The sequence below is a fragment of the Melanaphis sacchari genome, unplaced genomic scaffold (assembly GCF_002803265.2).
Source record: "Melanaphis sacchari strain LSU unplaced genomic scaffold, SCAv2.0 Contig36_pilon_pilon, whole genome shotgun sequence".
NCBI lineage: Eukaryota > Metazoa > Arthropoda > Insecta > Hemiptera > Aphididae > Melanaphis > Melanaphis sacchari.
The window spans coordinates 2,112,432-2,140,397 of NW_020271232.1; the positions used below are offsets into that span (position 1 = coordinate 2,112,432).

At 25.4% G+C, this 27,966-nt stretch overlaps 1 pseudogene; it reads left to right on the plus strand.

The window, feature by feature from the left end:
• The window catches only part of LOC112596934, a 40,927-nt pseudogene that overhangs the window by 6,040 nt on the left and 6,921 nt on the right, over window positions 1-27,966 (plus strand).

The following is a 27,966-nucleotide window of genomic DNA, read 5'->3' on the forward strand; positions in this document are numbered from 1 at the left end:
TATATGAACAATAAATAGGTACTTACTGTATGAAATTAATATTTATGAAGACTTTTTATTTTTAATCAAATAGAATATGAATGTAACAGATTAAATCCAAGTATAATACCTACATAATATATTCGTATTATAGAAATGGTTTAATTTTTTTCTAATTTGCTAATTTTATTTTTTCATATTTCTATCTACCTTTGTGTAGATTTTTTCAAACTAAATTTATAATTGTGAAATTATTTTAAAAAATGCTCAGACAACACATTATTTTTTATGGTAATTTGGCCTAAATCGAATGGCGACTATTCAAAAGACACGAAAGATTTATTGTACTAATTATACGTGAGTAACAAGTGAATTCCAGAGTGGTTAAGCCGTCTGATCGAGTCAAGGCGGCGTATTTGAACAATTTTTCAAATGTCTTTATATTATTATGTCGGCAAAAAAGAAAATAAATAATAATACGCATAATGCGTAATCGAACGATATATATGTTATAGGTATATTAATAGTCTGATAGTCACGTAAATAAGCATTTATCCATTTTATCCACAAAGAAACGTCTAACAGAAAGCAAGTTCAAGTCATGCTACCTATGAATACAAGACGCGTCGAGTGAGAATCGCCTACAGGTGAATGTACTTTTTATCACGTGTGTAGTTTGTATGAAAAAACTAGGTGTCAGCATATCAGTCGTCTGGCCTATAACAAAAACACTATTTTAAATAATAAATAAAATATTCTAATTTATCCGTTGTCAGAATCATAATATGACTATTTCGAGACACATGTTATAAATCTATGACCGTCATAATCGATATATCGTGTATTATGTGCACAAATTCAAATAAATATAAATATATACATACATATTTTAAATAAATCATCAACTTGGAAGTACCTACTTTTATATTAATTACTTTATTTGGAGTAGTGGCATTAAATGTAAGTCTATCTGATGGATCTAAAAAAGTATAAGGTAAGTATTTAATTGCCTTACGAGTACTCGTGTATTATCAACTACAATATTATTCAATGAAAAATCGTGTTGTTGGTGTTTTAAAAAAATGCATTTTGCCGCAGATTAATTTATCGCTCTGTACATTTATTAATTATGAGTCATTGATATTTTTTTATGAACTAGTAATATCCAATTAGTTACGTGAACCTAACAGTTTTAGAGGATTAATTTTACAATATTAATGATTCAAATTGTATGAACATATAGAACCCGCCCGGAAAGTTTTACTTGCTACTTTATTTATGAAATTTAGGTACTTAATGTAAAAAAAAAAAATGTATAAATAAACTACTAATAAAATATAATTTTATATATTTATTCTTTAGTCTTTATTAAGAAAAATATAACTGGAATTTGGTTTTTAAGCGTATTATTGGTATAAAATAAATATACATAAAAGTACAAAAAAAAAAATGATCATTAAGTTAATTTTTTTTTAATTTCATAAGAGTTTAAAAATAGGCTATTATTTATGCATTTCTAAACCATAATCCCTTCAACTCGTTACAGTTCGAATAAAGGGATTAGAATGTCAGAATTATGACGATTCAACCCTATAATGTATTGTGGGGAAGAAGATGAAGAACCAAGTCAGTTTAATTTATAATTAATATCATATGTTTAATGTGTCTACCTATGCGTGAAATTGGAATTAAAAAACATTACATTTGAAAAATACAAATAAAAAACTAAAAATTGTATTCTGCGTGACCATATGGCTACAGATTTGTTAGTTTTTTTTCTGTTAGTTTTAACCCTGTTAAGCCTTGACGTTTAATCTGGGAAACTATTTACCACATTTAACTATTGTATAATATACTTAATATTAAAGTAGAATATGATATATGATAACTAAATAATTTAGTTGAATAAAATTGCATATATTTTATATTTTCGACAAGGGAGCTCATAAAATAAAAAATTTGCTTAACGTGTGAAAAATTTAGCTAACCACGCTGTTTTTACACTACCCAGTTTGTCATTGTTCTACATTTTTATACCAAATAATAACTGGCGTGTAAAATATTAGTGGACTCACCTCGATCAGCACCCACTGTTTATTAGATCCTTCCTCTATGATCATCCCTGAAATATTATTATTTTTACATAATTTATAATATAAAGTTTATAGGTTAATACAGGCAATATAAATATATTTCGTTAAATCTATTTACTTACTATTTCAACAACTGGACAGAAATCATCGCTGTCCTTGTTCTCTGCGTTTCATTCAAAAAGTATCTTGTGCAAATTATGTAATTTATGTTAACACTTTGGCCGTAAATAAAATAAAAAACAGTTTTGAAAAATAAATTATACGGGGAGCCGACAACTAAAGCAAATTGTAACTAGGAGCACAAATCCGAATTTTCCAGTCCTTTTCTTCTTCAAAAGCCTATTCCCCTCTATATATAATATTATGTCATCGTAACAATTTTAGTTTATGACATATAGTGTTATCCGGGTTTCATACAATGTTTAGTGTTCAAACTTTTCAGAGTACAGAGTTCTATCAACCGCAGAAAAGTTCGGCAAGTCGACAAATATTCGTCCAGAACGAGAATATATGTATCGTTTGTTATGGCGGATCGAATTAATAATAACATGTAATACATGTCGGACTGGCAGTTTATACTTTATTTAGAGTTTCTAGTTGATTTATACATTTTACTGGGAGGGGGCGACGGGGCGCTGCAAACTAGTGTCGTGACAAATGATATCTATTGTTGGTCAGTTTCCCTCGTTGCAGCTTATGTATTAAACCGAGCTTCCTATGTACATTTTTTTCTACAGTTTTACAAACCATCCCCAAACCCTCCCAGACGACCGCGACGACGACGACGACGTGTTTATTGTCACGGTTTCTGGTTTGTCGGGGTCATACAAACTATTAACGCTTTTCAGCTGTTCCAATAACACACAACATAATACACATACACGCACATACTGTTTTACAAATGAATGGAAAAATGACTAATGGGTTTCAAAAAGTGTATATATATATATATATATATATATATATATATATTAAGGATATTCGTTTACGTAAGGAATTCAAGACAATTTTTATTTGACCACGGTTATAACAAAAGCGGTTTTTATTATTTTTATTTTTCACTTCATTCCTTTCGTTTGATTTTATTTTTATTTTTAGTACAGTTCGATTTCGTTTGACGAACAGCGATTTTTCGTTTATTGGAGTGTTTTATTTTTTATACGTCCAAAATAATCGTATGCGTTCTTAGGTTATGGGCCATCAAAAAATGAGATTCGTATACTGTAATTATTTCAAGCGATCTTGTCTCAACTAATATTACAATATAGGCAGTACCTATATGTACATACAACTTTTTTTTTATGAATAATATTCGTACTAATGTATAATATACCTTATACATATTATTGCATACATTTAGTTCAAAACTGTCGGAAATTCGTGTTATAGGTATTTAAAACATTGAAAATAGGACCGTTAAAATTACGAGCTGTAAATCTGAAGCAGATCAATATTAATTAACCCATTACTGATGTAGTTCGATTTATCAATGGAAATAAGGTTTGTAATAGTTATTTTTCTTAAGTCTACCGCCATAATAATGTCACTTAAATTTTGTATAATTACTTAGTTTACGTTCGATATAAATAGAATAACAACATTTTATTAAAATATTTATAATGCTATGACCAGTGAGTGACAGAAAAATGTTAGCTCGCACGTAACTCTTAGACAATAAATAACGAATAATTAAGTTCTGAGTTAACTACTGAGATTATAAATTTGTCATTAAAAAATTCAAACAATATATTTATGCCAATTTTTCAGTGTTTACAGTTTCTTTTTCTTTTGACGTTACGTATATTAAATATTCAATTATATATTATAAAATATATTTTGGCACTTGTATGAGTTTTCGCGAAAATAATATAAGTTAAGTATTTTTTTTTTAACTAATGAGTGTGTCTGTATAAATGTTTAAGAGTAATGATTTCTTTTGAAATTAATACATAACATTCAACATTTACCCGTTAACTCTTGTAAATTATATAGTTAACCTATACAATTCAAGTTAGAAAATAAAAATAAATTAAAATTGTAAAAAAATTTTAAAAGTAAAATTTAAACACAATTATTATTAGTATAAAATTTATATTGGGACTTACAATATTTAATTAATATATGATCAACAACCCGCGCCATAAGGTATCTGACATGTTGTGTTACTAGATATTGTTTCTTTATTTATCCAAATGTGCTACTGTTGAGTACTAAATATGAATACAATAAGCAATTGTAACCTTATTAATTCTGTATATCTACTCAATAAAATAGTAATGGGTTAATTTTAAATTAGTTTTTATACTTAAAATAACAGATTTTATTCTTACTTTGTAATTTAGGAATTTTAAGAGTATTGAAGATTAATAAAAAAAAAATGTATTTAATTTTCATATGTTGATTTAAATTAATTGATTAATAATTATAATAATTAAAGTTTATAATCAAAAGACTGTTAAACCATAAGCATATTATTACATAATATCTATAGTACTGATGTAATTAAACCTAAAAGCTATAACCTACTAAATCATGTACATAAAAAACATAATTTCTTTACCAATGTGTAAGTTTTAAAGAATAAAATTGTTCTTACAACCGAGTATAAAAAAAATAATTATATACGAGACAATTGTATAACACCTGTATGCTTATAATTTATAAATTATACTTACGATACATACGTATTGATTATAATTATTTATTAGTGTAACGAAAGCGAAACAATACGATTAGATACAGATTAAACGTGTTTACTAAAGAATCTCATTTAATCATTACAAAATTTAATTTAAACATCATAAGTCGTACATATCGGTTAACCTTTGAATTTTAATTGGAATGTAATAAACTAATAAACTAATAACTATACATAGACAACGTGTTACGCCATTACTTATACTTACCGGTCGTCAATGCGTGAATTCGTTTCACAGGCATTTATGTGTACATATTTTAATACACATATACTTTAATACACATAGTGTAGAGAACACGATTTTTCTACAGGGGTTGTTCCAGATATATTCCCAGTGCTCCGAGACCTGCAGCAGTCTTGTATAAATAGCTAGACGGCACACGCTCAACCTTTCTCCTCCTTCTTTTTATCGTCTGAGCCATCGTTCTATAATCACGTAGGTACCTATAACGAGTTTAAAATTAATGTAAAAAGAGTGAAGAAAAAAAAAAAACACGCGTTTCAATCTATAGAAACAACGGGTACGCTCGCAGTTGTATGACACTGACACCAAAATGATCCTTCGCTGTACATGAAGGGGGAGGACCTCGTGAACACATAATATTATATTATATTATAGTTTAACCGCCCGCGACCGCACGGTTATTACCGCGATGCGCGGTACGTACCTACCTATTACCTACATATTATTACAGATATACTATACCATACGCACACGGCGAGTGACGACCGCGTGTTAGATAATTATATTTGATTTAATAAGATTTTCCGACCACCCATTAAGGCCACGGAAGCGTTTTTGTACGTACGCGATATTCAAATAGACCGACCAAGTATAAAATATGTGTATCGGTATTTATTATATTACAACGGCCGGCGGAGCTTTGTCGGAAGTCGCCGCGTGTAATATGTACACCAGCTATTGTATAAAGATGACGTCATAATGTATTAAATTTGATATAGATACAGAGCCGCCCATGTTAAAATATAACATAATACATCATACTTCGTCCCCGATGTATTTATAGGTACACGCGACACATCAAATTATTGCCCGGTGAAAGTTTGAGAGGCGATCGTAAAAACACCCTAGATTGCCGGGTACAGTGCAGGCCCGTAAAAATGTCCAACACAATTGAAATTAGTCATCAAAAATCGACAAGGCTCGAGATAAATAGGTACATTTTTATGGTGTCTGCAGAGACATTACCTATATTATATAGGTTGCCCGGCGACTGGTATGACTTGCGGAACGATTGCATCAGCAGCAGCAGTTACATATTATAGTCGTTAGCCGATCGAGGAAATTATACAGTGGTGCATTTTTTTACGACCCTAATAAAACGGTAACGTGGCACATAATACGGTGGTTAATGGATATTATTATAATATGACCGAATAGACACGCAGCGATCGAAATTATTCCGAGAATATTACTTTGATGAAATTTTTTGTTTAATTTATTACCGCTGATGACCGATAGAAACCCAGTTGAACGTAACACAAATTATTCGACAAATTTAACGCTATTGTGTTTTTTTGTTTTTGTTTTATGCTCCGTATCGTCTTTGAAAACAATATTTCGTAAATACAATGATATTAGAAATTCCTACCAGTTCTGCTGACTACATTTTGTGTTTACTTGTTTACTATTAATCAATAGAATATATTTGTCGGTTATACCTGTGACAGGTAACCGCGTATGAATCACGGGCTCAATGAATATAGTATTTCGACGCGACTATTGTTTTCATATTATAATTCTTTCTGAATAATAGGACGAATCATTATGATAGTAGATCTAAAGTATATAGAATAATACTATACATAAATACTATGTATAATAATATGTACAGAAAAAGTAAGTATACAAGGATTACAAGGGGGTTCTTTTAAATTTAAGCATTTTATTTTCTCAAAAAGCATTAACGTTTATAGAAATATTTTTCATATGATTTGAGTTCAAAGAATAACATTTTTGAAAAAATAAGTCCTCCTCAGCTTAGTTATAAGTATTTAAAGTGATCCCGTAAAATGTTAGTCCATTATACAATTAAAATAAACTTAATTATTTATAATTCGTAAATTATTAACTATTATTTAAAAATACAATTTCATATGTATTCAAATTACTTTCAGTAAAATATTCTGATTCATAATATAAAATTAAAAATGTATGCTGCAATTCGAAAAAAGAAAAACTTAAAAAAAAATTGTTGATAAAATTAATTTTTTTTGAAAAAATATTGTTCTATAATGACTTTAAATTATACAGAAAAAATACGTATTAATATTTTTCGATAAAACGAGTGTTTATTTTTAAAAGAATTGTCCAGTGCATAAATACATTACATATATTATAGACCTAGAGATAGCTGTAGGTACTTGCAAATGTTCTTATTCGTATAATGATTATTTATTCTTGGTATAGACAAAATAAGTATACTTCGCAAATATTTTATTCGTTCTTCGTGAAACAATAAAAATAGTGATGCCAATAAAACGAGCATTATGCGTATGGTAATTTGCTGAACAGTAAAAATTGCCGTTAAATTTTCCCATCGTTGTTTTAGAATTTTAATTATTATTTGCATTTTTTTTATTAAGCGTATAATCTCATATGACTCAAAGTAAATTCATGTTTCTTTGTTCGTGTTATATATTTTTTAGATGCACATGGGTCATCGTAAGTACATATACATATTATATTATACAGTAAAGTAGTTTTCATAAACAATTTTAGTTACTTAAGTACCTACTTTTAAAAACAATAACCACATTTTTAATTTTTAAAATAAAAACTGACAATTTTTTAATTAATACTGACAATTGTGCAATTTTACATTTTTTTCCGAGTAATTTTTAATACTCAATTTCAATTATTCCATTGAAATTTAACAATGCAAATATTATATACTGTCCTATATCACCACGACATCAAAGAAAAAAAAATAATATAATAACAAAAAAAATATCTCCCGTTATCATCAAGGATAACATTTCAAATTTACATTTGCACTAGCCATATAATATAAAATTTTCAATAACACGTTAAATTATTATTCGAAACTTAAAATTACTATCCAAACAATGTAAAATTTTCCATGAACAGAATAATTTTATTATAATAATAATTATATGTATATTTAAAAATGTCACTTAACGGAATACGATTAAATAAATATTAACATCGATATTTTTTTCTATTCTTGCCAACTGTAATATCTCCAATTATTTGAAACGTATAAACAGAATACTTAATAACCATACAATTATTGATTGCATAAGTGAATTTAATACAATTTTATTGCTACACAATACAATAATATATTATATGTGTTTTAAAAATGTACACACCAAAACTCTGTTATTTTTTCTCATAGAAAATTGAACATTCGTTAGAATAGTTTTATAAGCTTTAACACCTTTACCAAAATTACATCCAATAGAATTTTAATTTTATTTCCGTCATTATTACCAATAAACGAGTATAATTGTTCACTGGGCAGTATTAATAGCCTCTTTAGGACCAATTTGCGTGTAGCTATAAAGTCCCGCTCACTGAAATAAACCATAAGAGTTCGATGCAGTTAAAACACTATCGTATATAAATGCTACTTTTTATGAGTCTTTACAACATTTTTACTATACATTGTTGGCTGTATTTCAGCTGCCATTTTAGATCACCACAAAAACTGAAAGACTCTCTGGCGACTGGCACTGATTACTGAACCACTCTAATAGCTAAATATCAATATGTAATTTATAATATATTATAGAATATTAAATCGTGTAATTCACAAATCATAACATTTTGGATTATAATTGGAACTATAAATTAGCTTGTCTAACTTTTCTATCAATATAACAGTGACTTAATGAAATTTGGGTGTAAACACGTCATTCAAAATTTTCTAATATAATTTTATATATTTTTTAAAAAACTAACAAGTACTTAATTTAAAATTTTCAATAGAGTATCATGACTTATAATTATATATAATAACTTGTAAAAAGTATACCTATTTTTTCAAACATTTGTTTTACAATTTTTTAGGTATCTATTTATATAAGACAACGTGAAATTATTTTTAAAACTTAACAGACTTAAATGAAAATGAACTAATAAATTTAATAAAGTTTGACCTTTAAAATACAATGGCACGCTTAATATGATAAATTACTTACTTAGCAATAGGCCAACAGTAAAAAAAACTTGTATTACTATAGTATTTTTATAAAAATTGTACATAGGTATACACATAATTTATAAAACTTATCTATAGATCAATTTAATATTATAATAATGTCATAACTTAAAAGTTCAACATAATACATCTTTATGTAATATTTTAATATAAATTTATGTAAATATATGTAATCAATAAAATTATATAATGTTTTTATTTTTTAATATTAAAGATAAGAGGTATGGTAGTAACCTTTATATGAACAGTCATGAAGTAGAAATGGTTGTATTGACCTTTTATAGACGACCGTACACAAAATAAATGCAAGACAGCTAATTACATAATTTAAAGTAATAAATTATATTTATCTACATCACCAAATATGTATTAAAAACACATAATTTAAATTCATTGGATATCTTAATAAGAAAAAATTTGATAAAAATCATGCGCCACGTGTGTTCGATATTTTAGTATCATAATTCAGTTGTATCGTTTAAACTTTTACATTATAATATATCTTTATTAGTGAATCTATGTAATATATAATATATATGTTAAATGATTTTTACATTTCTGGGTGGTCATTATTTTTATATCAACCACGTTAAATTTTGATGTTCGAATTTACGGATTTAGGTCAATACGAGTATACGCATGTAAAATACATGTAAATGAATGGGATTTATGGCTATTGACTATAACTTATGGAGCAAATTTCTTAACCAAAACCGAAGATTAATTCCAACGATTCGCGTTTATTTTTGCTTTGAAGTCACAAAACAAACTACATAATATCGTACTTTGTAAAACGTTATTGTGATGCTGCATCATAGGGAATTCACATAATATACATAGTGCCGTACCATAAGGCCACAGATAAAATATGATTATTTACATTAACCCGGTTTTGACGGATATAGGTCAGTCATAAAATAAAAGTAGACGTGTAGGTATATAGTAGACAACCACGTGAAAACGTATTTCCCGGTTTTTCGATATAATTCTGAATAGTGTCCAAAATTGAAGGACGACTGGTTGGCTCTAATAAGAAAATAAACGCAGAATTCGCTTTTACCGTTCCCGGAAAGCAGCTTGTCCTGAAAAAATGCAATACAAATAAACGACGCGATTCTTATAACTGCGCGTATGTTTATTTATATTTATACCATGCAATTTATACTACAGATAAGACAACATATTATACCACGATGTAAACGCATTTAAATTCGCGGTACGCCGACAGCACAGTCATATGTAAAGGTCACTGGGTGAATCCATTTTTAATCTACTCGATAAAAATTAGCATATTGTTTTCGTATAATTGTTATTAGGTACTGCATCGCACGCATGCATGTTACTCATAGGTTTATTTTATACTATAGATTATTCCAATGTATGCATAGTGACGCGATGAATTTTACGCCAAGATGAGGTTTTGACTGTACCATTCGATGTTTCAATCGAAACAAAATATAATAAATATGCAATAAGTATACGTCATATATATATAAATGCGTTCGGGTTTAAATGCAGTTTTTGAATATTAAACTTTTTTTTATGCCAAAAATATTCCCTCTTATTAGTCATCATCTTATGATTTTCTTAAAATGTATCTTGTGAAAAAGTAATGTTATTATACGTCTTTAAGGAGAAATTCAATATAATTGGAATATATTATAAACACCTCAAGTGTTAAAATTAAAGATATTCAAATGTAAATGATTATGATTTTTAAAATTCTGTAATGGTGACTGACGATTGGGTGGCTGAATTTGGAAATGGATATAGTGCGTTATATTAAAATCAATGGTATATATTGAATCTCTCGAGAAAGTTTTAGACCAAATGGCTTCATTTGGAGACGAGGGCATTTAATTTATAGTTTCTAAGTTCTAGAGTTGTTTAAATTACAACTCATTTATTATGGCGTACTTCGCAGTTTAAAATAATTATAATCCTATAGTCTTTCGTGTCAATATTTATGTGTATTAGTATTGGTATATACTACAACAGATTTTCTTAAATAATCATCGAACACGACGACAACATATTACAATTGACAACAACGATTTCATTATTGTGGTACTACCGTGTACATAGGTGCACACGTATTATAGATACACGAGCGCATTATACAATATGTGGCCGAGATGACAGTCGAGACGTCTATATTATCCATTCATCGGAAGTCGCATTGTTGTACTCAGGCACGCTATGACTATACACACTCGTTCAATACAATCATGTATGTATTATGTCCTACCACGCCGCGTGTTCAATTAAGATTTTAATGTAGTATTGTGTATAGCAACAGTCTAACAATAATTGTACATCATACTGCACCACAAGTTATTATCTTATTGCCGAATTAAAAATTCTTATTCACGGTCCTGTTTCATAAATGGAATGGTGATTAGTGATTACACCAAAATCATATAAATCTCTATTTATACGCGCTTGTCGTTCATTCATTAAGCTAAACGGAATGATAGTATTAACTAGATAATATTTTTGGTCGTTATTATAATGCATATAGGAAGAAGTGTCAATAATTAAATATCGTACCCGTAGAACACATAGGCAGAATATTAGTTTTGTAATAATGTTTTACACTCGAGAAAAACAGTCATCGACCACATATTATATAGATTATAAGTATAGGTACTAAATACATATATTCAAAAATAAAATTATTATTCACAAATATAACTAATAGAAGTAGAAATAAGTAATTCATATTATTATTTTTTTTTTTTTCAATAAACAATAATACAATGTATAGAACTTTAAAAGATAACGACTAAAAATCGACGTACTTTACATATGAACCAGGATTAGTTTTTGTGTTGAAAACTCTGTCTGGTAATATTGAATTAAAAATTTATTATTTTATATTGATTAATTTTCATTTAAAATAAAATTCGTTTAAATATTATAAATTATAATATATTAATATATATATATATTAATAATAAACCATGATGAGAATTACCTTCTCTGAAATTTTATGGTAAATGATTCTTAAAAATTAAAATTATTTTACCCATTAATTATCTAGTTTAAGAAATTTATGTCTAATTAACGTACTGCATTAATTTATAGTGCCAAAAAATGCATGGCTATGTTTATGTGTTTAAATTTAAATTTAACCACCTGGAAAATAAAAATTACGTTTACAATCGCATTGTAAACACACATATAATTATGAATCTATTGATATATTTATTTTTTTGTTATTGAGTTTGAGCATATTCTATTAAATATACAGATACTTACAATTAAATAAATAATATTTACCAGTTTATATGTAAGCATGATATATGTATACATTATAAAATCTCTTAATGTGCCTTTTTAAAAATTTATAAATATTTGAAATTTTTATTATTAAATATCTGTTTAAGTGGTAAGTACTTTGATATTAAAAAAAAAATAAGTATCATTATTGACTTAAAATAACAAATAATGAAATGCAAACAAAAATCACGAAAAAATCTATTTATTTGGGTTTTGTCAAGATAAAGACGAAGGGGATGTTTATTGTACTTATTTTTTTCTATTGCGGTGGTAATAGAATGGTTTGACCGTAAATATTTATGCGTTGAGAAAAATAAAAACAAAAAAGAAACCGGAAAACATATAGCTCGTCATTGTATATGTATACAGTATAAGTTTAACCACCGTCATGTATGTGATGGGCAAACACGTCGAATAGGAACATATTATTTTCATTTTAAACTAAAAAATAACTTTTACACTTCATTAGCCTCCACTGTTTATGTTAAATGAAGTATGTACAATCGATTTTAAAATGGCGTTTTAGAATATCCTATAGAAAACAAAATATATCACATTACTTATGATGGTCGTAACAATTTCATATAATATAATTATACATATTATTGTGTATACAAACAAGATGGTACAATATTAATCCTATGTAACTAAAACTTATATATGTGTGTGTATGTGTTTGAAGTTAATTATTAAATATCATTTTTAATCAATAATAATTTTTTTCAATTATTATTTATTTCACGCCGACAAATCTTTATTATTACTATTGAAAATCTAATAATTATATACAATTTAAATTATGTATAATTTTATGATGGTGTTATTATTATAAATTATATTATTATAAAATGTATGAATAATATATTCCCATCAGTAATCACAGGCAGGTATAAATTATTATTTACATACATAATCATTGCTATCGTTACTTATCGACCGAACATACTGAACACCATATTATGTTATACATAGATAATTAATTACGTATTTCAAATAAATATTTAATTTTTAAGTTCATATTATTGACTTAGTTTAGTATTGAACTCTGAAAATCGGCGATAAATCAGATCCACATATTGTTATTACTTAAAATACCTGAGTATCTATCTAACAAAAACAAGTTTTTCATTGAATGGATTTCTTTGGTTTTTTTATTGTAACATAATTATAGCCTATGAGAATCTTTTCCGATACCTATAATACATAATATTATAATATACTCTAGGTTTTCTACTTATACTTTCTAAATAATTACTATGATCTTATTATTATTATTTGATGTATCAAACAATTTTTTTTGAAGTGGCAAAGTACTAACAGTTCAAGGTATTCTGAGTTGGGCGTAACGAATGTCCATTGAAGAATCGACAGAAATAATAACTAATCAAACTTCTGTAAATTTTAACCTGTCTGTTCCTTCCGCTTGTGTCCTTGTCCCGGCGTCTTCTGACCATTGATTTTATAATAACAAAAGTATGAGTGTTTAATTATTATTTTTATGATTACTTTAAGTTCCCTTCTATTCTTTTTATAATGTGACAGTAATAATATTATTCAACCTATGTCGGACGTAGGCGCCTCGGGTCTATAGCGCCTGCACAACAATAAGCTTGAATGCCTGACGTTTTATTGAATTATTCTATAAAGTTGATGTTAAAAAATGTTGAATGAAATAAATTGTATTATTAATTATTATTATTAAATAGCGTTCTTGAATTTGTTACCGTGACACGTTTCTTTTATTTAGAGCAGTTTTAAAAAAATGTCAACATAATATTTATATTTGTACATTATATCTATTCAAAATATATATTTTAATTTCATTATTTCTATTGTACTATATATACAGTGCTGTTTAGTTTAAAGGTATAACGTAATATTATATATATATATATATATATGTACATCACATACCAATTCCGATATTTGTATACAATACACACTCGATTTTTGAGTGAAGAAGCGAGGAAGAATTAATATATAACATTATATCATTCAAATTTAAACAATAGTTATACGAAAAAAACCTACACAGAAAATATCCAAAGTAAATAAGTTAAAATAATTATACATAATTTTGTTTTGCGAAATTCAATACTGAGATGAAATTTTCGTGTTGGCCTGATAATTCAAATAATTTTTTTTAATATTTTCAATGCATACATTTAGATGGCATAAATACACAATAGTCAAATGAAATGCTTATTTAATATTAAATATATATATACATATATATGAATCGATGATTGCAGAAACGACATGAGTCAATTTTTTAAAACATTTGGATAATCAATACAAAATGTATAATTTAAATAATTCTGAAAAAATTCTTATTTAAAAATGAATACTTGCAGAAATATATTATGCACTGATTATACATGATTTGTGTATTTAAATAATATGATGTTTTTTTATTATTGACTTTCAAAGTTTTCTGATTTATGACGTTTTACAAAAAATGTAACTCGTGTCATTTTTGCAATCATCGATTCATATAATATATTATATATAAAATATTAATTGATTGATATTATTGAAGATGGGAATCTATCTAATGATAGAAACCAAAATGTTTATAATTTTCTATTGGTGATAAGAAACTTTAAACTTAAGCTAGACATATTTTCGGCGGTCAAATACAAATTTAAAAAAAATATTTGATTGATTTTCGTTTTATATTAATTATACATTTACTTAACATATATATTATTAATTTATAAACAGCTCAAAGGGGTGAAGATAAATAACGAATTAAATATAAATAATAAATGATATACTCGTATTATTATCGTCTATATTATGCATGGGTAAATTTATGCATCTTAAAACAACTAGGTATTAAATTATTTAAATATTCTACAAAGTTCAACTGCAGAATTCACACGATTTTAATCTGTAATGAACAATTTATGATAATACATAACATTATAGGATAATAATTTGAGAGCATCGATATTAATTTCAAACATATCAAATTTTATGTTAATTAAATTCAACATGATCATCCAAAGAATCATCTCATCGTTATAATATATCGGTTTTTTAACTTAGATATAAGGAATTAGAGTCACGTCACTGAACTGTAATATATTAGCTATTATCTTTTTTTTACAGATATATAACAGAATGTGTATTTTTTTCTCTAATGACAATATACATAATAATTTTTTTTTTTTAAATACAAGCATTGATGAATTCAAAATTTAAAATTATATCACACCTTTAATTAATATTATTTTATCATTAATTCGTTTTGTACGGCTATTATTTTGTAATTACGTATATTATGTTGTGTATATTTTATAGTTTTTTCATTTACTATTAAAACATTTTAAATCAGAGGGTATGTGATATATTACTTAGAAATTAAATAAATAATATAAATTATAGTATAATATATTATGTATACATTACATATTATTAAATTACACATACTGCATGTAATATAAACCGTTTCTAAATGGAAAACCCGTTAGATCATAATATGCTGTGGATTATGGTACTAATAAAAAAAATGTACTTTAATACTCTCGTTTTCTCATTTTTATAACTTGTTACGGCTTTTTTAATGGTACATACTATTATTAGACTACGACACTGTAAACACATATAATAATGTGTGGCCTTTATTATAAAACGCTATAAAAATATGACGACACTTAAATAAAAAGTATCTATAGAATTGTTACTATATTTGAGTATAGCATTTTAAAATACCGTAACAAAGATCTGATTAACCTAAAATAACTTATCAAGCCCAAATAACGATTAAAATTACTACGTAAATGTTAAAGCTTCCATAGAAAGTCTTCGTAGACATACAAAAATAGTAGTATTTAAAAATATATATATATATAATATATTATTTATATACTAGTGATAGTCATGGTATGGTCTCATCATATGGAGTTGAGTTTTAATGCACGTAAAATATGTTTAATGTTTGGAAATTCATGATTGATTGTTTGAACTCAAATTGCATGTAAAACAGCCAAAATAAAAAGATAAATTGTTTCTTTTATATTATTATTTACCTAAGACGTGACTTGAAAATTTGTGCAAAATGATGTACAGTGTGTGAGGTCTTTCGAAGCATTCTTTTTTTAAATTTATTTCTAACTTTGTTACTCCCGCAGTCGCTTCGTTTGTACGTGTTTTATTCATAAATTTACCCACGATGATAATTTAACCATAACTCATAAGATACTCATTTTTACAACCAACTTTTGTAAGTATTGGTATATTTGAAAATTTTCTGAAGCAAAAGAATAAAATTAAAGGTAAAAGTTTTCACTCAAAATAAAATTAAACCAATATCTACAAAAATATATTAAAAAGTATATAGGTACGTAGTACATACTTATATGTTTAGTATAATACAATTAATTCAATATTCAAATAAATAAGGACTTCAAAAAATAATATTGTTGTCATTGTGTAATAACTTATAATAATAATAATATTTTATTATATAAACACTAATATTATTTAACTAACAGCTAACATTGTATTATTTTTTCTAATGTATTCCCCCCTCACCCAACCATCTTATTTAGTATATTTTGAAAAACTAATTCTGCAGGTATCGCATATTCTTCAAAAACTTCAGCAAGACATCATTTAACAATTGAATAGGTATAAAAATAAAAATAAAAAATATATATTATTTAGACTTAGTCAGAAATATCAATGTATTCATAATTGCCATCGGCGAGTCGTGCAGATCAGACGAATTGTGTGACTACAATACAATACCGAGGTAAAGCATACTTATACAATATTATTAATATTATACCGGTGATTCGCCACCGTTGTGAATAACCAATTAGTCAAAAGCCGCGTGTATATACAACAGGTGTGTCGTAAAAACTGCAGGAGTTGAAAATATTAGCGGTTAGCTGATATATAGACGTAATGTGATATATAAATATAATAAAATAAGTGTGTGCTTAAGGCTTAAGGTAGCGGTGAAACACGTACGGTTATAAACAAGGGTACATGATAATAATATAAGCATCCATCATTATTACAATATAACATGTACCTACATTATAAAATATAATAACATTATATGATCTCTGACGGCTGTTGACTTCTAGCAACAGGATCGTAATTTTATCATCTATTTATTAAGAAATTTATAACATTACAATACAACTATACATTTTACATTCGAAATGGTCGTCTGACAATAGATGAGCAATATATTATTATGATTATTGATTATGTTTTGATTTAAATGCATATATTTAATAAATAAAATATAAATATTCCGTGAAAATGTTTTAATTCATATAAGTAGATATTAAAACGTAAGATTATTAAATGGTATTGAAAATAAATTTAAATAATAAACATTAAACATTAAACATGCATTATTAAATTAAATAGTTATCATTAAAGATAAATATTCTGAACAAAAATATCAACTATTAAGACTGTAAGTTTGTTTATATTTATAGAGCATATGTAATGAAACTTTCATTCTAAAAATAAACAAAAACAAAAATTCGTATTATAAATAAATTAGTTATAAAGAAATATTTTTATAAAATTAGTTCTAATTTGTAATGGTTCTCAAAAATATTTCATTAATCAATTTTGTTAAATAAAAGTTTTACTGTACATATGTATAAAAACTAAGAACATATAATTATCTATTAAACTTTATGAGCAGCCAGTTAAACTAGGATTTAAATGCGTTGGCATGTTTTTTTTACAACTTCTATAATTTCCACAAATCATATTATTTTGAAACAAACAGTGATTATTTTTTTTCGCATATTTCTGCATACTTATAATAAAATGCATATTAGTAAGTACTACATATTATTTCAATTATAAACATGTAAAATATATATTTATGGTATATATTTAAGCAGCGGTAGTTGGCGAAGGAAATAAATTGAGTATTATATATCCGAATATATCTTATTATTTAATTTACTATGTATAGTATAAGGAAAGTAATTTAATTTATAAATTATCTTAATTGACATATATTTGTTTAATTAAAAGAGAAATCAAATTTAATAATCAAGATTATTCTATAACTTCATCAGCTACAATAAAATTAGTATGTGTTTTGACAAAGTCCTCATGTATAACTGTGAGCAGTTTTAAAAATATAAAGTATCTGTGCTATATTTCTTATTTGTATTATTTCTAATACAGTTGTAAAGTTTTTAAAACCAATGAAAATACACAACTTTTTAGTATTTTGATTAAGTAGTTGTACTAAAGTGTTATCTTTTTCTTTATAATTATCAACATAGTTTTAATATACCAAATGCATATTTCACAAATTTTTATTTTTATTACATTACAATTTTTATTTTATTTATGAGTAGTTTAAAAACTAAACTACGCCTAAAAACCCATAAAACGTATTGTGAGTATGGATATTGTCACACTAAGCTCTTTTTTGTGTGTAATTAGCGTATTGGCATTACCATTGTGACCATTGACTAATTTATAGTAAAAAATAAATATATTTACAAATTAAAAATAATTAAATACCTGTAATTCCTACTAATAATAAACAATGATTTGGTTTACTAACATAATATTATAATAATATACTGATGTATATTATGTATGAAAACATACATCTATATTGTACCTACATAATTTTATTATAGGATTAAGTATTAAACTGTTTGTTTTAATGTGAAAATATAGATTCATATTATCAAGTTGAATAGAGATGACACTTAATTACAGTAAAATAATACTTAATCTCCAGTACATTATATAAATTAAAAAACTAAAAAAAAATATGTACATTTCTAGTTTTAAAATGGAATTGTGATTTATTTAAAAATTTCATTTTTAGCCCTTCAGACCTTTATTCTTTTAATATTTTTTCAAATACCATTGCATTTAACAATTAAAATACAAATTTAGAAAAAAATTTAATCTGTTCCTTAAGTAATTAGTTATGTTGTCTAAATTGACTATTTTAATTTTAGGTATTTATTATTATAGTGTTTTTCTATCTAGGTAGTATTAAAAACGTGTGGTTTAAAGTACCGTGTGTTTATGACCAGAACTCTGATTTCCTTGCATGTACCGGCATATATTATTAATTATTTTCAGATATAAATACATGCATTTGTAATATCTAAAAATATTGCAAGGTCTACAACTATATGATATAGCTAGGTTACTAATAAATCATTACATATTTTCATATATATATCAGATAGTTATTCTCTGACTATGATAAGTCACGACGTCAAGATCTCTGTCGTAACGTACACAAAATATTATATGTATATTATATATATAGGTATAACTGGTATAGGCCACAAAAATGGAATATTATTATTATGATCGTTATTAGTTTCATATTTTATATTCAGGTTATGAAATGTATATATTTAGGTATTCATATATCAATAATGATTAATATTTTTTTTCTATTAGTAGATATTAAAATTAAAATTAAAATAATATTTTCCCGCTTCCGTCACATATCGCGGTTATTATAAGTGGTAAAATATTGTGGGCGTCGAGTGAAATATCTATTAAATCATCACTGTTATTGTCGCACAGCTGATCGAAGGAGATATTATTAAATATATATAAATATTTATTAGGTGATAAATATAATACTATGACAATATGATAATATTTGTCCGAGAAAATGGACAACGCATCAATGTTTAAATTTTAAACTAAACCTAATATAATATTATACATTATTTTTAATGACATAAATGCACTGAATTCAATATTAATGTGTGAATGTGTATGTGTGTGGTGTACGCATGTCTAAGAAAAAGAAAAATAAATAAAAAATCGGCGAGGAAATTACAATGCGGCGTGTTGAGTACGAAGATAAGTCCGCACGTTCACACGGCGAGGAGACGTAGGCGCCACAATAGGCCCATTGTATATATTAGCTCACGGATTCTCGTGTGGACGACGCACTGCGGGCGTGGGTTATTATGCATTTGTGCACACACAAATACACGTGAGTGTGTATTTTTACACAACAGACGTTCATCATAAATCCATCTGCTGAGGAAAACACCGAATTACACATACACACACACTCGTATTCATGTACGTAAGTGCAGTGATATTACTATAGTAAGTTATCGTTTAGATGTGCATATGTTATTGTTTATTATACATATAGTTAGTGCGAAACGAATGAAGTACCTGATGAGTGATGACTGATGATGTTGCTGCACTTGGGTACACTAAATCACATTATCTTGCATTATTCGTTAATCGTTGCATCTACGTATGTGAATCACTCATCTCGGTCTATACAAGTTTTAAGAAGAAAAAATTAATATTTAACTTTTGCATAATAACTTATTAGGTACATTAAAATGTTTTTGTTTTTTGATAAATAAACGACTTTCGTGGAAAAAAAACTTAAATGATAGGTCGATCATGACCGTAGTCGTGACTTATTAATAGCTATTACCAACGGTAACCGCGAGGAAATTCTAAGTAATAGTTCGAGACCAAAACACATTTTTGATTTGAATCTGGTGACGCGTTATTGTTTGCATGAACATTTCACGATTTATCGTATGGATACATATTAAGTATCTTGATTTCGGTTAAAAATGCATTCATGGAAACTACGATATTTTAAACTAATAAGTATATCGTAATTTTCTTCCAAGACTATCTTGCAAAAAAGTTATGTAATGAACTAGGCCTATACGATGTCTTCAAAACTATGCGTGAAATTATAATGTGGGAGACGACGTCCGGTCGGATCGTGTTCATAATATACAATGTATTTTAATGCTTAAATGAGTGCTTACATAATATTATATTTTAATTATCAGTTTGGAAAAAAACAGCAACAGATGTCGACGTCTCCATTGATGTCTTCAGTCCTTCAATGGCTTACAAGTTAAAAGTTAATTAATGTTCAAAAAAAAAAGTGTCAGATGATGCGCAAAACACATTAATATGATAAAATAATATATTTAACTATTAACAACACGTATAATAATATATCATAATTGTTTATATTATTAAAATCATGCACAAATTTTTATTTTGAAAAATATATTAATGTATTATTTGAATATTATACATCATAATCACGTGCAGGTAATATTGGCATATAGTTATTAAGACATAGCAGTATTTGAGAATTGGGATGATTTAAATTATTATGGATTATAATAGTTGCACATATTTCATGTATTTCATGTATTTCATGTATTTTTTTTTTTTTTTTTTTTTTTTTTTAATACAAATAGTGGTGCTTTTGATTATAGAATAACAATGTACCAGTTATAGACATAGGATACCATTATCTTATATTTTTACGACTGATGTTTATAAATTATTATGTTAATAATAGCAAATTCTTTTATTATTTTGTATTTTTAATAATTAAATTATTAACCACTATTAAAAGAAATAGTGAATGTTAATTAAATGTTATATGTAAGTATTTTAATGACGCGTGCATATTTATATGTGTGTGTGTATATGTATGCAGTATTTGGTTAATATATACTTAATTAGTTATATTTTTATTAAATATAATTGAGTATGAATAATTATTATTTAATTATAAATTAATAGTCTTATCAAGTGTAAAAATTATCTTATGTTTTTAGTAATTTTTTATAATTAATTTTACTATAATAGCTCTTCCTTCTTGTATTCATCTAACACATCATACATATTTAGTGTTGTTGATTTAAAAATGAATTGCAACAATATGTATTGAATTTATATAAATTTATAAATTTAAAAAAACAGCAGTTTTTAATTGGATTTTAAAAACAGAAATCATTTTAATACTAATATTACAATGAATAATTTCACTATACATTATATCACATATTATTTGAATGTTTTTATTTTTAAAAATCTAATTTAATTTTTGATAATTTTTATTTTATTAAGATTAGATCTTTATATACTAAACGTTTACAATGGACGTCGCGATGTCCATATTTTGCTATTATTTAAGCATATTTATTAATTTAAGAAACGTTTAATTCATATTGTTTACTGATTAAGTAATTTTTAAAACTATTATATACAATACTTCTGTTTACTAATATTAACAAATAACTTATCGGATACTTTTCAGGACATCCAGAAACACGAACCAGCGAGAACCATGTCACCAATATCAGAAAATAAATGGAAACTTCTCGGTTCTAGGAAAACTGTGGAAGAAACTTTCCGTAGTTCACAGAGGATCAGCTTGTTCCAAGGACAAGGTATTAAACATATTGTTTTTATATTATTGTATAATAGTGTTGTTGGCTGCATAAATGATTCTCGTTTGATAAGAACCATGCCCGTTAAATCGAATGTTGAAAGAAACTCAACATTCACGAATTGCATTTATTTACATTAAATTAGCATTATTATTCTTGAAACGTGAATACGTGATAATCACCGTTCAGTATACACGTATACTTGTATAGAGCAGTGCTAAGCTGATAATTGTTTATTGTGTATATATATATATATTATATACTCGACAGTGAGTTATATTCCCATGTCACTGCAGTCTGCAGAGTTTTACAGACGCTTTCGCATTCCTGATCATATATCTTGAAATATAATTGAGATATCTAGTATTTATATTATGTATACTCATACTCTAAAAACTTTTTTTTTATCAATAACTTAATTATTAAAAACATTTACAATTGGTGAATAAAAGTAACAAAAAAAAAGGTAATAGTCTATACAATTTACCGAAAACATGAAAGTAATATTAAAAAGTATAATTATAACGAATATAAAAAATATTTCATCTTATTTCAAAATATATCTCGTATATAACTACAGTTAGCAGATTTATAAGGATTTTTGTGTTTCCAAACTTTTGCAATTTATGTATTAATACATTTTAATTATCACTCTTATGACAGTATACGTGGTTTTTATATTTTAAAAGACATTTCATTATAAAAACACACAGGACCTAACTAATATATGTACGAGTAATATTTAAATAAAAAAAGACTAACCAATATTTTGCTAGTGATTTACACTAATAATAATAAATATAATAAAATAATTAATTTGATTCATTATTGAAGAAAAATAACATTTTCTTAAATATTTTGTCATGGTTTTATAATATAATTTCATATTTAACTATAAATAAAACAATTTTCAGGTGATAACGAAGGAAGTGAAGCTTACAAGCATCAAATCAGAATTTCGAAAGAGGCATCTTGCAAAATACCTAGATCTCGAGTGATCAAGGTAACTGACGTATACCCCAGTTCTAATAAGAAATATTTACCTGCGTGCACCATACTTCACGTTTGTGCTGAAGATACAGGTTGTTGTAATAGTCCAACTTTAAAGTGTGGACCGAAGACTTCACAACCAATTTATTTGCCCTTCTTAGTTTACGTAAGTAAAATTAAAAATATTATTAGTAAATGAAAAAAAAATATTTTCAAATACATTTTATCATAATATTTAAACCTTTTTTATTAAATTCAAAACAAAATTATGGGTCTTAAATTTACCGTTTTGCTAGGTTATTCAATTTAAATTAGTTAAATCTTCTATATTTTATATGGTACCTATTTTAGCATCTATAGTTTTTATTTTTCGTTTAAAATTTTTCTGAAAATATTTTAAATTGTTTTATACCTAATGATAATTATTTAAGTTACAAGATATTAATAAGGCTATAATATTACATAAACTAAGTTATCAGATAGATCTGTATAGCTATGTTTGTAATAGAATGCAGTTTACATAATTAACTTGTATTTTTAAGGTTAAATACTATACAATATGTAGTATAATATAGGGATAGGCTATTCAAAATTACTATATTAAAATCTAGCAGATTAGAGCATAGAAAGCAAAAAAAAAAGTCATTCAAAATATGCATTTTAACTAGCTTTTATTTTGTTTTTAATACGAATTCATGAATTTTTAACTTTAAAATTGTATGATGTAATTTAAAAATGTAGCTCGGGCCAAATAAAAAAAGCTCACGAGCCACCAGTTGTCTATCCCTGGTTTAATATAAATTTTGGTGTTTAACTGTGTCAATTATTGAATCAAATAAAAAATAGATTTTTTCTATCTATCAAGTCTTTTTTAACATTTTTTGAAACAATAGACCGGTCGCAATTCATGCTTTTCTATAACCATACTATATTATATTTGATGTGCCATACTAATGAAATTCAATTTCCGAAATAGGTATTAAACAAAATGACTATGTTTTACCTTCTTATTTTGATAAGTGTATGTATTAAATCGTCCTTCAATTTAATTTTAAGTTTGAAAGTCACGTACCAAATACCAATATGTATCGTTATAGTTATTATTTTAATATCATCTTCTCACCACCAAACAGGTTCATAAATGCATCTTATAATACGTGTACAACTCGATGTGTGAACCATGCATAGAAAATATAGTTTCGACATTGCATGCCTGTGATTAATAACTTTGGCCTATGACACTTGAGTCCAATTTACTACGACACCTTACGGACATCTAATAATTAATTTATTGACAGTTATATATTATTGACATCTAAAAATGACAATATTAATGGAGCACCACGATTTCACACCGCCTTCGCACAACAAATCAATACAAATCTTTGCCACGTATTGTACAAAATAATTAAAGTATCATTATAATAATAGCATTACATATTAAAATACTTAGCAATTTCAAATGCTTATAAAGTGTATGTTATAATAATTGAAGTTACCTATAAGCCAATAATATTCAATAAATAAACATAAATTATAATTATTTTGTTACTTAAATATTATGTTATTTTATGTATTATGATAATATTATAATATTAATGCATGGAATTGATCTGAAAACAATTAAAAACCCTTAATGATAATATTTTCATTAAATAATTAAATAATATTTTACTTAAAAGAAAATATTATTAGCTACATTATATTATTATTCAATTTTAAACTATAAAAATAATAATGAATTGCAACTTGGACTATAACTACAAATGTATGTACCTATAAGTTAAAATAATAATTAATAAGTAATAACATTGTTTATAAATTACAATACGTATATAATAAAATAATTTTAGAACTTTAATAAACTGCACAGAGTTACATTTTATGGTATACCAATATTCTATTGTCATCATTCTTCATTAAAGTAATTCATTTTTAATACGTCATTGTTGTCATTGAAAAAAAAATTGGTACTAGTTATTAGCTAGTATTACTTACTTGTTTTTTAAATCAACATTCTTGAGATCTATTATTATAATGTACCTATTGTAATATTCAGTAAGTCTGATACGTTGAATTACAAAGGTCGTACAACATTTAAAGTAATACGTATTTTTATTTATCCAAATGTACATTTATTTTTTCATAATTTAATACAACAAACTGAATTTTTAGACTTAACTAAATATCACATTTTAAATTCTGAACGAAAAATGAGTGAATGCATTGTTTTTACAATGATACATCATTTTTGTTTCTTATCATATATTCATTATTGGCACTGTAAAAGTGATAAGATTTTCAGCTTCGGGGTGGCTACTGGTACAAAATTGGATCTAGTTAGTAATTTGAGGGATCAAAAATGAAAAATTTTCAAAAATTTTTAAAATAACCAGATAAAATAAGCACAAAATTAAGGAAAAAAAAGAATTTTTGACCATAATTTTTTATACATGATAAAATTTTCAAAATATTTTGACTGCTTTTAAGCTATTTAGAGACAACTGAAAATTTCGATTTATTTTTATTTTCTTTAAACGTTAATAAAACGTTTTTTGCACGTCAAAAAATTTAAAAATTTAATAATTTATGTTGATATTAATTTAAAAAAATTAAACATAAGATCACTAAAACTTTTTAAAAATGTTTGAAAGCTAAAATTTTAACGAATTTTGTCAAAATCTCGAAAATTAGCAAATTATTTTGTACTTAGATAAAAATGTTTAATATCTATATATAAGTATTAAAACAAGGTTCTTTATAAGTTTTTCAATAATATTAAAAATAAATTTCTACCAGTAAGTGAAATTAATTTTATGTGAATGTTTAAAGTTCAAATTTTTACGACATTGCTTATTCTTCTGTAGAAGTATTTAGCTTATCCTCAAACTAATTTTATTATTTTGTTATAACTGTACTTCCATATATAATTAAAATTTTCACTAAATGTTAATTTTAACATTTTCTACAAATAGTATAATTTTTTTAAATATATTAACTTTTTTTAAACCATAGAAATTTAAAATAAAATTTTTTTTATAAATACCTATAAAAATCTATTGGTTCAAAATTCTTGAAAATTGAATACAAGATTCCACATACATTTTTCTCAAATTTGTATATTAATATTAACAATAGGTACATGGGTTTTTTCATATGTATTTAAAATTAAAATTTTTACAATGTTTGTAAAAATTACAAAAATGTATAAACTACAATTATTTTGTTGTAAAATATCTATGTAATCTTTAATATTTATAGCTTAAGTTTGTAAATGTAATACAATATTCCTCATAAATATTTCATATTGTTAATAAAAAGTTTAAAGAATGTACAAACACATTTTTATTTTTTATAAACATTTTAAGTTAAAATTTGACGAAATTATTTACTTTAATGATGTTAATTATTTCACTATAGTTCAAAAATATTATATTCATGGTGACTATTAAAAGCGTTACGTATATTATAAATTTAAGTATTACACTATACCTAGGTAATGAAATTTTCAAAATATGCAAAATAATTGTATGTTTTTACCTATTTACACTGTTTTACGGTAAAATGGTATTGTCTTAAAAGTTAATAACAATAATTTAATATTATAGTATAAATATATATTATTTTGATAATTAAATATTTAAATCTAGTATAATAAATGTAATGCTTTCGGCAAAAATTAATTCAATGTACTATAATACTAACTTTTAGTGCAATTAATTACTTTAATAGAAATTAGATATATCAAGAAATATTTCATTAAGTTATAGTGATATAGACTGATAGACCGTCTCCGCTTAGAATCGTTTTTCGTATAAGTACAACGGTATATCATTGAATTTAAATGTAATACTTCCATAAAACTGGCATAGCAGAACTGTACCCACTTTTCAACTTATTTAATAATTAATTCTTTTGGTTCATTTTACTGTTGCGTCAAAAAAACATTGTTTTGTTTTATTTAATCTTTTTAGGAACTTTTTTGTTGAGAAAATTCCAAATTAAACTTAGCATTTTTATACATTTATTTAAACTTTTAAGTTAAAAATATATTCATAAATCGTAATATAGTAATTTATTCTAAACCACCACATTCGTAATGATTGGGTTGTTAAGTTACTTGATGCTAAAATATGTTTTTAAGGTGGATACATAAGATACATCAATATCATTTGGAAATTATATAAATACGACATCTGTACATACGAATTACTATAATTTACATATTATAATTACTTATTTTTTACAGACTTCTCGTGTTTTTAATGTTCAATAGAATGATTTTAAATAAAAATATGTATGAAGATTTTTTATTTTAAAATATATTGTTTATAGGGTTTTTTTTAATCACTCAAAAATATTTAAAAAATACATAAAACGCCATTACTGCTATATTTATTTTATTTTAAACTTTCACTATTTTATCTTTTCATTGTATATTATAGGCAACCATTAAAATAATAAGAATAACTAATAACTAATAAGCTACAGATTTA